Source organism: Dermacentor andersoni, chromosome 6, assembly GCF_023375885.2.
Source record: "Dermacentor andersoni chromosome 6, qqDerAnde1_hic_scaffold, whole genome shotgun sequence".
NCBI classification, from domain to species: Eukaryota; Metazoa; Arthropoda; class Arachnida; order Ixodida; family Ixodidae; genus Dermacentor; species Dermacentor andersoni.
The window spans coordinates 105,905,807-105,920,738 of record NC_092819.1 but is presented as its reverse complement, the minus strand read 5'-3'; positions in this window follow the sequence as shown (position 1 = coordinate 105,920,738).

Genomic DNA, 14,932 nt, shown 5'->3' with positions numbered 1-14,932 from the left:
TCCTTCATCTTCAGTCACCTTCCAGTAGTTTGCACACATGTCGGTGCATGTTCGCGTTCTTTATTCTACCGTACAAGAACGAGCGCGCTTACCAGTCTTGGTTCAAGATGAAGCGCCAAATGTTTGCGATTACATCTTATCGCAAGAATTAACACATGAACAGTGAAGATTATGCGTAATCGATTTGTCTCAATGAATGGGCAGTTATTGTCAGAGATGAGATATTTTGTAAATATTAGGGGAATGAGTTAAACCAACTACATTGCAGTTCAGCAATGCCCTTTGACACTTGGGTTAATTGCTTGCCGCATTCGAAAATTTCATCCGACCGTTGTACTTGGATCTATAGGCCGCCAGCCCCCTTCGAGACCATTTGTTGCAAAATGTAAATGCCGTTACGGTCATTATACCACTCCCTGCGTTTCGGTACTGATTTAGAGTGCACACAATTTTTGGCGTATACAGAGCACCAATGTCATTCCCAGTGCACCAGCACCTCAATGCTGCAAGCTTGTTTACGTATGCACGTATGTCCACGGCTCTTCGTTCACTTAAACTACAACTATTAACTACAAAGCGCTTAATTTGAGAACATTGCGAGAACACGCATATATTTGCGCATATGATCAGCGAGGCCCATATGCGCGGCAAACTGCGACCGCAATAGAAGATGCGTATATATATTTATACGATCTGTTATTGCAGCTTTTGGTAGAAAGCTAGCTCTCACATTTTGTACGCATCTTCATAATGCGTACAGTTTGCGTGTTCAATAAAATATTGTTGGCTGAAACTTTACGAGTACGAGCGCTCATTCAGACAGCTTAAGTTTTCTCACAATAATAGGGATGTTCGCATAACAAAAATACGGAATTCTGTCTGTTTCGTCCAAAACAGTGTATAGCCGTACATATGATTACAGTGAAAATGTCCGTAAAGCTGAAAACGGAGAGCACTTTCCGTATATTAACGGCAGATTTTGCCGTATTTTTGAAATATGACATAGTTTCCGTATTTTTACACTGCAGTTCTCCGTATAATGACGGAAATCCTCCGTATAATTACGGAAATTTTTTACAGTGCGCACACGCAACAAAAATCCTAGTTCATTTCCCAGTATTCACTAAATGAAGATGTAGCACGTCTGTACTGTCAAGTTGTAGTGACGTGGAGAACAAGGCAGTTCCAAAAGAGTGAGTCACGTATATAACTCAATAAAAAGGCTAGCTTGCGCTGGGAAAGAAAACACTCAAAGCACAACGATGGCTGCTCGCAAAATAGGACTTCCTCTGAATCTCATCTACGAATCAAGGCATCGGGTCATCAGATTTAAATGGCCGTACTTTGCAGCGCAACCGCGGGCGCTGAATGTGATCGAGAATAGAGACGCCAGTATTCGCTTGACGCGCGAAATCTGATTAGAATCTTTCGCTACTGAACCCGTGGCGACATTCTGGATACTTGAAATACATGCAGGCGCGTCTTGAGCTAAGCAATAACTTTGGAACATTGGTGGTGGAGACGCTAAAGGAAGCTTACCCGTAAAAAATGGGATACTGTTTCTTCAAATATTAGCTGAAATATAATGCGCGTGGAAAAAGGGCCCTCCAAGACTGCAGGGCAGCGCAGACATACCAAAAGTTCCAGAGTTTAACACTTTCAGATTACTGGTATTTATTAAACCACTATGTCGCGTGTCAATGCCCTGTAGTCTTAGTGTAGGGGCCAGTTCCATCATGGGTTCTGTGTCGGAGCTCATATTTCACGCAACATTACATACGTCAGCAATAACTGTCACAAAATTACGGTATTTAGTTTTTTAGGTCTGAGCATTAGGCATCCAAAATATATGCCGCGAACACTCGTCCTAATACATTCGTACTTTTCATTCTAACGTACAGGCGCCGACAAATGTGGTACAGTCCATGCAGCGGGAGCCGGAGCAACGGCAAACTGCATCGCAACGCCATCTACAGGCAGCGTCTGGGATTATGTCTACCGATAATAAAGGGCGCCCATTGGCTGTCTCGATCCCAGATGCCGCCTGTAGATGGCGTCGCGATGCAGTGTGCCGCTGCTCCGGCTCCCGCTGCGTGGAGTATACCACTTTTGTAGGCGCCTGTACATGTCCGCGCTGCTCCATCTGTTCCAAAGCAGTGAAGAATACATCCAATTCCTTCCCCCTGGTAGCTGTTTCAACGCTAAAGCGTTAAGTGCCCCGTGTCTGAAAATCTGGTGTTGGCATCGGCGGTGTTGTAAGCGAGGAAACATTTCCTCACAAATTTAGGCATATGCATATGCCATGCCTTGCTACATGACATGCGGTATATGCGTGTTACGTTGCCACAACATTCCATCACTGAAATTGCTCATACCTTGTCTTACAGTCTTGACAAATTTAGTTCATGGAATTTTGAGGCTGACAGCCCACAAACAAACGCCATGAAACAAAATACCGATAGCGCATACCTTTTATGTTAAACCTTCTAAAACTGAAATAATAAATGTGCGAAACAACGTCAGAAACCTGAAAAGTATGGAATTTCATTGGCGCGGCTGTGCACTACCTCCGGGATCGGTCCACGTAAGAGGCCGCATTTCTACCAGTACACTCACCTTTGTGCATAGCGTTCGCCGCCAGCGTTTCCCGGCAAACATTAGAGTTACATAAGCTGCAGTTGGCGGGAAGCGTGAGAAGCAGCCGGGGACCTTTGAATGCTATCGGGGGCGTTCCACATTTAAAGGCAAAGCTTAAGCGGCTCCCGTCTTTTTATTCCTATTGACGCCAGGAAATGCAGCCTGATGCCAGCAACGCTCAGAAATGTAATCGGGAGCGCACACAATGTTCTCGCACACCTTGTGTGATGTACCGTAGCGCTGAGGAGCTTCTTTTATAATGTAGGAGAATACATTGTAAAGGCAGAAGTGGATGGCTGTGCACGTGGGTTTATAAACTCATGAACTTGATTCGCGCCAAGAAAACCTTTCCATGCTTTCACACTTGCTTCATTACAAGCCTATTGCGCTGTCAATATGTAGGCTTGTTTTAACTGCACCAAATAAAAATACTAACCAATGTAAGTTTTAGTGAGATCATTTTATCATTTAAGTTAATATTGGTAACCTCTAAATACGGAGTAAGTTGAGATGTGTGCGTAATTATCGAAGCTACGTTAATTATATTTTCAAGTATTGATTTTAAATGGCTAAAGAAAATGAGTAGGTTGGAGCCTGTCCTCGAGATCATCTTGCCGAGCGAAGACGTTTTGATTAAACATGCTTCTGTAAGAGCTATGCGAGCAAATATTTTCCAATTAAACGGCCTCGGAAAGCGCAACTGACGCAGAAAAAGAGTGAGCGCACGTACCCTTTTATGACGTCAAAAGTGGGGCTCCGTGAGCGTGTTACTGGTGGCCAGTCCGCTTTCGATCTTTATTAAAGCTGTTTATTCGAAGACAAAGAGTTCACGGTTTTAGTATCAATATAGCAGCGAATGTGTGCCGCCGAAAGCTTGCTTTGTCGTAGAAGCGACGCATGACGCAATGATGGTGCAGGTTTAGCGCGTCGCTGGCTTGAAGCCAATGAGCTGCCGCCGTGGGATGGAAGATAACGAAGGTGAACAGCTCAGGAAGCCGTGCCGATGGTGACGGTGCCATCAATGGTGTCATCGTGATGAAATATGGGGCGGTGATATTGACGTCTCAGGCGTTTATTTTGCGTTGATATCACTTTAAGAAAGAAATAGTGCTATAAATGAAAAGTCATTCGTTCTTGTCTCGTAGATTTAAATATGGATTTGAACTCTGTATCCCATTTTTCCGGATAGTAGGCGTAAGCGGGGAAGTGCTCTCTCTCTCTCACACACGCGCGCACGCACGCTCGCACACACGCATACACGCACACACACACGCACATGCTTGCACACACACGCACGCCCCCATACACATCCACACACACGCACGCCCGCACGCACACATACGCACGCACGCACACAGAGATACGGTATATATTCGCCCGCATTCACATTTATACGCGTCCATGCGTGCGCACACGCACAAAAAGGTACGCACGCAGGCCCACGGAACTGCAAGCACACACAAACGCGCGTATGCTCGCACACGCATACACGCACTCGTGTGCACGCAGATTCAAATACGGAGACACAAACACGTGCGCACACGCTAATGCAAGTACACACGCACGCACGCTCAAGGCATGTACACGGATATACACTCCCTCTTTTTCCCTGCTGCCTCGCAAAAACACGCGCATGCAAACAGACTGAATGACACTCGCTCAGCCATAACCGTTGAACACTCCGGCTGTAATAAACCGCTTTATGGTTTAAATTTCGCGCTTCTTCAAGTCTGTGTGTCCTATGCTGAGATGGCGCAAGACCATTTGCTCCTTTCGTGTGACATAACCGCCCATCTCCGACCAGAACACTGCTCTGACGCACGACCAATCTTCCGGCTAAGTGTCGTAAATGCATACGTTGTTAAAAAAGACTACTCTTTTGTCTCAGACAGTTGAAACTTGTTGATACTCGCCTATTACATAGAAATAAAATTGTCTAAAATTTGGTGAAGGTGATGAAGGTTTGGTGAAGGTGAAAATTTGGTGGTGGTGTAGGTGCGATGTCGAGAATTCCTGAGTATGTCCATGCTACAACTCACGATAGTATATACATCTTTTTTAACGTAACACAAAAACATGCACATGCTTGTTGCTATATTCTCCAAGGAATACAATATGATAAAAGCAATGACTTAACAAATAAGCAACCCATACTTACGTTTTAGGAAGCAAAAATATTTCAAGAGCCCTCCTGAAAGAAACAAATTTGAAACCAAATCATGACTCTTGTGTTTCGGCCATCTAGTGGAAGACTGTCGAGCTCAGTCCAACGTGGCGTTAAGAAGAAAAATCACCACCGCATTGAACCCACTGCCAGCATGATGCGGAATAATAGGTGCGAGCGATGAAACGACTCGGCCAAGGTTTCCAACGCTGCCGCAAGCGATACGCTTGGGTTTTTATAGACACCACGCGAACTTGCACGACTGTGTGTCAAAAATCGCTTTTGGGAACAGTGTTACGCTATGTGTGGAGAATCAATATTGGCATCAATCGAAAGCTGAGTCTGCGGACTACATACGCTGCAGCGACTTTTTACGATAGACGCCGTAGTTTTATCCCAGCTACCGTTTTTGTCTCGAAAATTGAGCACAAATTTTCGTCGTTTCCACAGGCTTCCATTGCAGAATCTTTAACCGCTCTGGGAACAGAATTCTTGGCTGTCACATCGTGATCACTGCATTTGGCTCGTGTGGATTGTCTTCCAGAACATGTCTGTCACCTGCCTTTTTCAATAATCGACCTGCAGCTTTTGTTATTCGCGAAAAACCCGCTCGCTCCATTGAAAACGCGCTAGCTTCGTGCCGGGGCCGCTTGGGGCGCTAGTTGGTGCGTGTCCAGAAAAGCTGGATATGAAACATTTTGAACATTAATTAGGTCTTTAGCATCCTTAGGGGGGACTGTCCCAACTTCTTGGGACTGTAAAGTGCTTTATACGCACAATATCCAATCCACGACAGTCACAGAGCTGTCTCGAGTCGGGCTCAGGGCGAATGAGCCACACATCAGTGCTGTACCAGAGGCACACAGATGTTCGCATTGTCTACTTGTACTCGGTTAACTCTTTTTCATGTGTGATCTGTGCGTGCAAGTGCGCATCTTGTCGTCTTCCCAAGACATGCACTGAAACTCTTCAGAACGGTAATGCAATCATGGTTATTTTCAATCATCATGTTTTGCGTTTCTCTTAAAATGGGGTAGCCAAAGATGTCATTTTCTATTGTATAAAGATGTCATCATGTGTTATAAGATGTATAAAGATGTCATTGTATAATGATGTGAACGCGTGTTACAGTGCTAACATGTGTTCTTCTGTAACTCATGACTTGCTTTTGTTGCGAGGAGAGCGAGTAGCGCATTTTCCTCTCAAGGGAGAGGTGATGTGGTATCCTGTGTTGGCTTCCGGTTTCGGTTTTGGGTCGTTTACATCAGGGCGCCACAGCGTCAAACGCTGTAAGTTGCCTGCTGCGTTCCCCTCGCTGAAATAAATTAATTCGTTGCCTGGTCCGCGACTTGAGCCGTCCGGCTCTTTTTCTGCGGCGCTGCGCGCCCCGGCCGTCTATAGGCCTCATGCCGTAGGTCCTCCGTCCGGCCGCCCCGTCGAAGCTACAACACCAACCACTTCTGCTGCTGAGTTGATTAATAAGATGAAGCTGTCAACTCCTTTCGGCATGGATACCATAAACCCAGAAATGTTAAAATATACAGTAGTACCCTCCAGCACACTCCTTTTTCGCTTGTCTCAACACTTCCTGTCAAGAGGGGAAATTCTTTAGGATTGAAAGGTCGGTAAAGTTATAGCATTTTTTAAGTCCTGCGATAAGAGTGCTCTTAACAATTACCGCCGTATATCACTGACATGCGTTCCAAGTAAACTACTAGAACTCATAATCTTTTCAAATGTAACAAATCACTTGGAAATTAACAGCTTCTTCAAACATCAGCATGTTTTTATAAAACAAATCTCGTGCGAAGCACACCTAAACAAGTTCAAGGCAGTTATTTTTATAAACATGGATATGCGCCCACAGACAGATTCCATTTTCATTAATTTCACTAAGGGATTCGATCGCAATGCTCATCGCTTTCTCGTACCTGAAATTTCGTGCTTGAACATACATTTTCTAACACTATATATTGCATGGGAACTTCTTTGTCTAGGTATACTTTGTGGCGCAAAATACATTTCTGGAAAAGGGACAGAAGAAAGGGAGACAGTGAAGCGCCAAAGCCCACTGTACGAGAAAGATGTTCCAAAAGGACTTCTTCTTGGGCAAGTTGGTGCTTAGATCTAAGCACCAACTTGCCCAAGAAGAAGTCCTTTTGGAACTTCTTTGTCATTCCAGAAACAATTCACCATCGTCGATAACTACCTTTGCAGTATTAGTGATGTAACATCTTGCGTACCTCAAGGGTGAAACTCAGATCATGACTCTTTCTGATTTAATGAAACGACCTGCCACCCGAAACAACGTCATCCTTTCACTTGTTCGCAGATGACCGCGTGACTCACGATAAAATCTGCTCACCATCCGATGACATCGCTCCTCAATGAGATGACCATACCAGTAACTGGTGCTCTTCTTGAAAAATGAGCCTAAACACCGATAAATTCAAGCTGATAACATTCATCCGCAAAACAACCTTTTCTGCTATCGACTACTGATTCGATAAGAACGCCGTTACACGCACTAATACAGACAAGTGCCTTGGGATTCTCTTTACGCCTAACCTATCACAGTCTGCCCACATCGAAAAATAACTGTTAAAACTCTCGTATGCTTGGTTACCTTAAACGTAAGCTTCGTGGTACGCCTGCCCTCACGAGACAAATTGCCTATCAGATATTTGTGAAGCCTCAACTCTAATTTGCGGCCCCACTCTGGTCACCTCATCAGCCTTCTGTAATAACGACTCTCGAGTCAGTTCAATACAGCGCCGCCCGCTTCATTGTCAGAGATCCTCACTAAGACTATAGCGTAAGTATCATTGTCATTTCTATATCTTCTATCTCTTCAATCACGAATAACCATTGCATTGCTTTGCATGTTTTACAAAGTAATCCATAGCATGCACCGGCCTCAACGTCTGCATAATCTTATGAGTTTCCAGCATGTCTTTGGCTGAACCAATGCTTACAATGCATCTACATGGCCGCGCATGATTCAAAATTGAAATGACATACGAAACGACAAAGTTGACATTCTGGAACTTGTATGCTTCAGACACGCTTAAACATAACATTTATAATTCATCACAACTAAAACTACTGTGCAAATCTGGCGAGGTTGGATACAATCATTTTTGCTTCAAGTATTGCGTTACTTATACTTGTTAGAGACATGTTCGTTCATGCTTACCTGCTAACATTTGTATCATTTCTTTTTCTTCTTCTTTTTCTAACTTATACAGTCTTTTTATTTCTTTATTGCATTATTTATATATGTTAGGGACTTGTTGCTTCGTCGTTACCCGCTAACACTATAAAATCTTTGAACTTTGTTTTTTGCTAATTCCCGCGCTTCCTCCTCTGGCGCAATGCCCCTTCCAGAGTCTGTGCCATAACTGAATGGATAAATAAATATACCTTGTGGTTCAAGCTATGATAGAGGCTGCACTGGAGAAAAAATATAGCTTCTACCTCAATTTAGTCCCTGAGAAACATTGAAAGATAGACTAGGCTTGCATGTTCAGAACAGTGAACGCGTTGCTTTTACTGAGAAACTAATGTGGCTAGCTAGCAGGGGCGAACGTGTGAATGAACTCAGCAAACACAAATAGGAGGACTGAAAACTATTGACAGCGCGAAGGGAGACGAACGACACGTAGTAGATGCACGGACAAGTGCTGTGAATAGTTTTCTGTATGGATTATCAACACGGTCTTCGTACAGTTTTTTAAACAGGTAACCGCATGTACGGCGACAGGGAGATTCGCTACAGATATTGGTGCTATAACAAACTAAAGAGCCAAGTGAAGGCCGACATTGCCTTTCCGTACCCGCTCGCCTTCTCTCTCCCGCCGCCAATCTCGCTCGCCCCCTTCACGCCGTGCACCTTCTCCGACCTACTCGCCGCAACCCCGACCGGAAAACTAGACAGTGCAGCTTCTGGAGGTGAAGCTGCATTGACGACATTGGCAAGAAATCCTCGCTTCACCTTACCCACGAACAAGAATCTTTTGGACGTTCTCGCCGACAATGTTCCTGTGTGCGCGTTGATTGACACCGGGGCGCATGTGTCCATTATGAGTGCTATTCTTCGCCGTCGGCTCAAGAAAGTTCTGACGCCTGCCCCGAACCGAGTTGCACAAGTCGCCGACGGAGGGACTGTCGCTATTGTTGACATGTGTTCTGCCCGACTCACCATATCTGAGAGACACACCGTCGTTCTCTCCACCGTCATCGAGCATTGCCCTCACGAAATCATTCTCGGTCTGGATTTTCTTGCCAATAATTCTGCTCTCATTGACTGTTCGGCCGGCTCACTTCGCCTTGACTTGCCTCTTCTTGCCGACCCTGTGGACCCGCCTCCAAGCCATCTGAGCTGCATCGATTTTAGCCACCTATCGCCTCACTCTGTGATGCACGTCGACTTGTCTTCACCAGCTGTACCTCACGGCAATTACGTGGCCGCACGAATTCCGGCCGTTATGCTTACACATGGTGTTACCGTGCCGCACACTGTGCTGAAAATTACTGGCAACCGCACCTGCCTTCCGCTTGTCAACTTCGCGCTAACCGCGCAAGTTCTGCCTCAAGGCATCTCCTTGGCTATAATTAGCGCTTTGCAGGATGATGAGGTCGAGCCATTCACAGTGGAAGATCGTTACAGCTCATTACGTCATCGCACGGTACTGACGTCGACATTAAGAAGATGGTTTCCTCTGACCTTACACCTGCTCAAGCGGAAGCTCTTTGCTGCGTTCTTGAAGGCTATCGCGACATTTTTGACTTTCGCAATAGACCCTTAGGTCAAACGTCCGTCGTGAACCATCGCATAAATACTGGCGATGCGAACCCTATTCACCGACGTCCATATCGTGTTTCTGCGTCGGAACGAGCTGTTATCCAACAGGAAGTCAAAAAGATGCTTGCAAAGGACATTATCGAGCCTTCCTGTAGTCCATGGGCATCTCCCGTCGTACTTGTCAAAAAAAAAAAAGGATGGAACGTGGCGCTTTTGTGTAGATTATTGCCACCTGAACAAAATCACAAAAAAAAAAAACGTGTACCCTTTGCCACGTATTGATGACGCTCTAGACTGCCTGTACGGTACCGCCTATTTTTCTTCTATCGACTTACGGTCCGGCTACTGGCAGATATCCGTCGATGACATGGCCCGAGAGAAGACAGCGTTTGTTACCCCTGACGGCCTTTATGAGTTCAAGGTGATGTCTTTATGTCTGTGTAACGCGCCCGCCACCTCCGAATGAGTGATGGACTCTTTGCTTCAGGGGTTCAAGTGGTCCACCTGTTTGTGCTATCTGGACGACGTCGTCGTCTATTCGCCCACATTCGACACGCACCTAGACCGTCTTTCGGCGATTCTTGACGTGTTCCGCCACGCAGGTCTTCACTTGAACTCGTCAAAATGTAATTTCGCTCGCCGCCAAATCGCCGTCCTTGGAAACCTCGTAGACGCCAGAGGGGTGCGCCCCGATCCGGACAAAATTCGCGCCGTTACGAATTTTCGTGTTCCGAAGTCTACCAAGGACGTTCGCAGTTTCGTAGGGCTGTGCTCTTATTTCCGACGCTTTGTGAAAGATTTTGCGACCATCGCGCGTCCCCTTACCGACCTCTTGAGGAAAGACGCCCCTTTTTCTTGGGGTCCTGACCATGCCGGATCTTTTTCGCAGCTGACTACTCTCCTTACCACGCCTCCAATTTTGGCCCGCTTTGACCCGTGTGCTTCAATGGAAGTTCGAACTGATGCCTGTGGTCACGGCATAGGAGCAGTGTTAGCACAGCGCCAGCGTGGACATGATCGCGTTATAGCCTATGCCAGCCGACTTCTATCGCCCGCCGAGCGCAATTATTCAATCACAAGAGCGCGAGTGCCTCGCTCTTGTGTGGGCTGTTGCGAAATTTCGTCCATACTTGTACGGACGCCTCTTCTGTGTCATCACTGATCACCACGCTCTCTGCTGGCTATACTCGCTCAAGGACCCCAGGGGACGACTCGCTCGCTGGGCGTTACGCCTGCAAGAATATGCCTTCTCCGTGGTATATAAGACAGGACGCTTGCACCAGGATGCCGATTGTTTGTCCCGCTACCCCGTCGACGAACCGGCTGATGCGGACGCCATCGCTTGCGTTTTCTTTGTGTCCCAGTTGCTTCAAATCGGCAACGAGCAACGGCGTGATCCTTCATTACGAGCCCTCATCGACCGTCTGGAGTCAACTCCTGGCGACGCCTCTCTCCGGATGCTTCTCCTTGAGGAGGGGGCATTATACCGCCGCAATTTTGATCCACACGGCCTTGACCTTCTGCTCGTCATTCCATCGCACCTGCGTTCGACTGTCCTCCAGCGCCTTCACGATGCTCCCTTGGCTGGACACTTGGGCGTCTCGCACACATAAGACCGTGTACGCCGTCGATTCTTCTGGCCGGGTCTGGCCCGCTCCGTGCGGCGCTACGTTGCCGCTTGTGAGCCCTGTCAGCGCCGGAAGAAGCCATCCACACCTCCAGCTGGATGTCTCCAGCCGATCGACATCCCACCCAAACCCTTTTTCCGTGTTGGTCTAGACCTTCTTGGACCATTTCCTCTCTCGGGCTCCGGAAATAAATGGGTCGCAGTCGCTACCGATTATGCTACGCGGTACGCAATCACCAGAGCCCTCCCGACAAGTTTCGCTACTGATGTCGCTGACTTTCTGCTCTATGACATTATTTTAGTGCACGGTGCTCCGCGCCAATTACTCACTGACCGTGGCCTCAGCTTTCTGTCGGCAGTCGTCGAGGACATCCTCCTCTCCTGCTCGACAAAGCACAAGTTCAGCACGTCCAACCACCCATAGACCAACGGCCTCACGGAGCGCCTCAACCGGACCATCACCGACATGCTTTCGAAGTACGTTGCGACCGACCACCACGTCTGGGATCTTCACTTACCATATGTGACGTTCGCGTATATCGCGTCACGACACCGCTGGTTATTCAGCATTCTTTCTCCTATATGGCCGAGAACCCGTGTTGCCCTTGGACACTTTGCTGCCCTCGGCCACACGTTCCGCCACTGAATACGCCCGCGACGCGATCGCACACGCCGACCACGGGCGCCAGCTCGCCCGCACCCGTCTCGAGGCCTCACAGGAGCATCAGAGACGCCTCTATGATTGCCACCATCGCGACGTGCACTTTTCTCCGGGTTCTCTGGTGCTTCTCTGGTCACCCGTTCGACGTGTGGACCTTTCTGAAAAGCTGCTGTCACGCTACACTGGCCCTTACCGTGTGGTACGACAAGTGACCGATGTCACGTATGAAATCATCCCCGCGGATCTCTCAGTGTCATCATCAGCTGAAGTGACATCGTTCACGTGGCAAGACTAATACCATACCACACACCTTTCACCGCGGATGTGTAGATTAAGCACCGGGACGGTGCTTCTACAGCCGGGGGTGATGCTACGGAACAGCCGCCACAGTGTGGCTGCACTGAGGAGGACGAAGACGACGTGTGTGCCCGTTTGATATAGCGTCGCCATTTTGGCCTCCGTGAGCTTCCCTGTAAATAAATTGTAAATAGTATTCGGCTTCAGCTTCACGTAACAATATTAAAATGAAAAATGCGGAGGAGATTTATTACGCAGATTTCTTAGCATAGAACACGGCCCGATCTCTTGCCTGCTAACGATTCAATACATGGTATTGAGAACCTTGTGTGTGCTTTAATGTTTTGCCGGAATCACGTTACGCTCTCACAAGTGAGATCGATCGTGAGTCCTTATGAACGAGTGTAACAAATGTGAGTGGCACTCAATGTTAGGCCCTTATCGCCTTTGTACTATTAAAAGACGTACAGTTACAACATAAAAGGTTTTATTGAACGAATGAGTTTCCGGTGTGCACATTAGTCTAAGCTGTGGAATACAGCAAGACAATTGTTTCTGAATGTCTTATTTCCATTAGCTACTAGACCAGTACGAAGGAGAGAGAGAGAAAAAAGAGAGAGAAACAATACGCATTTATTCGTGGCCTCATTGTCCTGATCTTGACTCCTTAATATTATTTAACGAGAATTCCCTTGATGATCTCAAATCCTTGTTCGTTGACCAAGTTGGCTAATTGTTTCCAGAGCTTGTGCTCCGTACTTCTGATTCGGGACCCCGTCCTCCGGTAATCGAGAAAATTGCGAAAAAAAAAGTGCTTTAGTGTGAGAAAGGATAAAGCATTGAACGGCACTAAGTACCTAATTTTTGTATACAAGCTGAAAAAATATATAAAAAGGAGCCGAACTCGCAAATTCAGTGCTTTGTGCAAGTCACTCGTATAGTACATAAAAAATGCTGCGTTATGAAAATAACATTCAGATGCTGTAGTGGCGCCCCATAAAGATCTATGGATAATGGAGCAATTAAAAAAAAATAAGTTGGCCGAGAAATAAAAAACCAGATAGAAGAAAATAAAGAAATGAAAAAGATCCAGAAAAACTGGTTAAAAGGCATAAATATACTGCATGATATACATCGACTCGCTTTCTAATGAAACAGCGTTCACGCCACAATTGGGTGTTAATTATGACGAAGGGAAGAGCGAAATTAAAGAATAATCGGAAAGAAAAACATCGCAAGTTAGGAGTTCTTGCGCTATTGTGCAAATTTTTTTTTGCCACATGGGGGCCAACACGCGTAAAACTTAAACACGTACAGGAAATAAGCCCAGAGAGGATGACTGACAGGACAGCCATGGCACTCGTCATGTCTGTTCTTATGCTTGCATATTCATCTGTTCGCCCGTGTCATCGATGTACCGAAACAGAAAGCCATTCTTTGTTATAGGCCAAAACTTTAGCAAAAGGAAAAAGAAATTGAGGCACATTTCAAGATCAGGGTGTTTCGTGGTATTTCGTGTCGACATCCCGGCATTGTTAAAATAAAAATATATTATATAAAATATATATATAAAAATATATATATAAAGATATAGCTTAGCCAGATCCGCTTCCTGACAGGATTCGACTTTGACTAAGTTATGCTCTATGGCTCGGATTTATTTTCCCCTGGTCCCGGCTTTCCCTCCATGCTGGCAAACGATGGCAGTGGGCTCATGGGTGTCTACGACGAACCCGAGCTAAACAGGCCGCATGTTATATGCGTTAACACCCTTTACAATTGCAAATAGAGATATCTGAATCTTGTTCACTTGATGTCATTTAGCAAATAGAACATGTCGTCAAAGGAGCGAAGGATTGACATGAACATGCCTTTAGAAAGACGCCACACGAGGTAAACAACGGAAATAAGTAGAGAGAAGGAAGCGGCTATCGGTAGAAAAGACTGCGGTACTTGTGGGCCTCACTTGACAGTCGACACTTGAACGATAAGAGGCGCTACACAACAGCATGAATTCAGTGTGACTCAGTGTTTTACTACGCTACGAACACGCCTTCAAAGAATAAATGTTCTTGACTGTTCTGTTTTTTTTTTTTTTTACTTGAGCGAGGTTATCTTTTACGTACGTGTAAGAATTGTTTTCTCTCTGGGCATGCATGTGTTAATTTCAATGATCTCCACCTACGTGAGGGAGTCACATCAGAGTGGCAATCTACGCCCGGAGCAAGGTGCACCAGCGGAACCACGACTGTGCAGTGCACTACGTGGAGGCAGAATTATTAGGCATTTATGGTGCTTAAACGTCCCAACTGCTTTCGTGTACGCACAGCAAAGGGCTAGAGTTGGCTGCAGCAGCTTGTGCTTCCAGCATTTGTGTAGCGCTGTTCGCATCGCCAACGCATGACCATCGGTGAGCACTATGTTGTCGCAGCACAGCAGAATTCAAAGCATCTCCGCCGACAACTGTGGCATATTTTCTTAGCACTGTCAAACGCACGCAGAAGCAAACATACGCACACACACACGCACGCACGCACGCACGCACGCACGCACGCACGCACGCACGCACGCACCACCCGCCGCGGTTGCATAGCGGCTATTGGATAGGTGCTGCTGAACGTGAGGTCGCAGGATCAAATCCCAGCCCCGGCGGCCGCATATCAATGGATGCGATATGTAAAGAGGCCCGTGCCTCGTACACCAGGGACACGCGAAAGATCCTCTCGCGATCAGAATTAATCC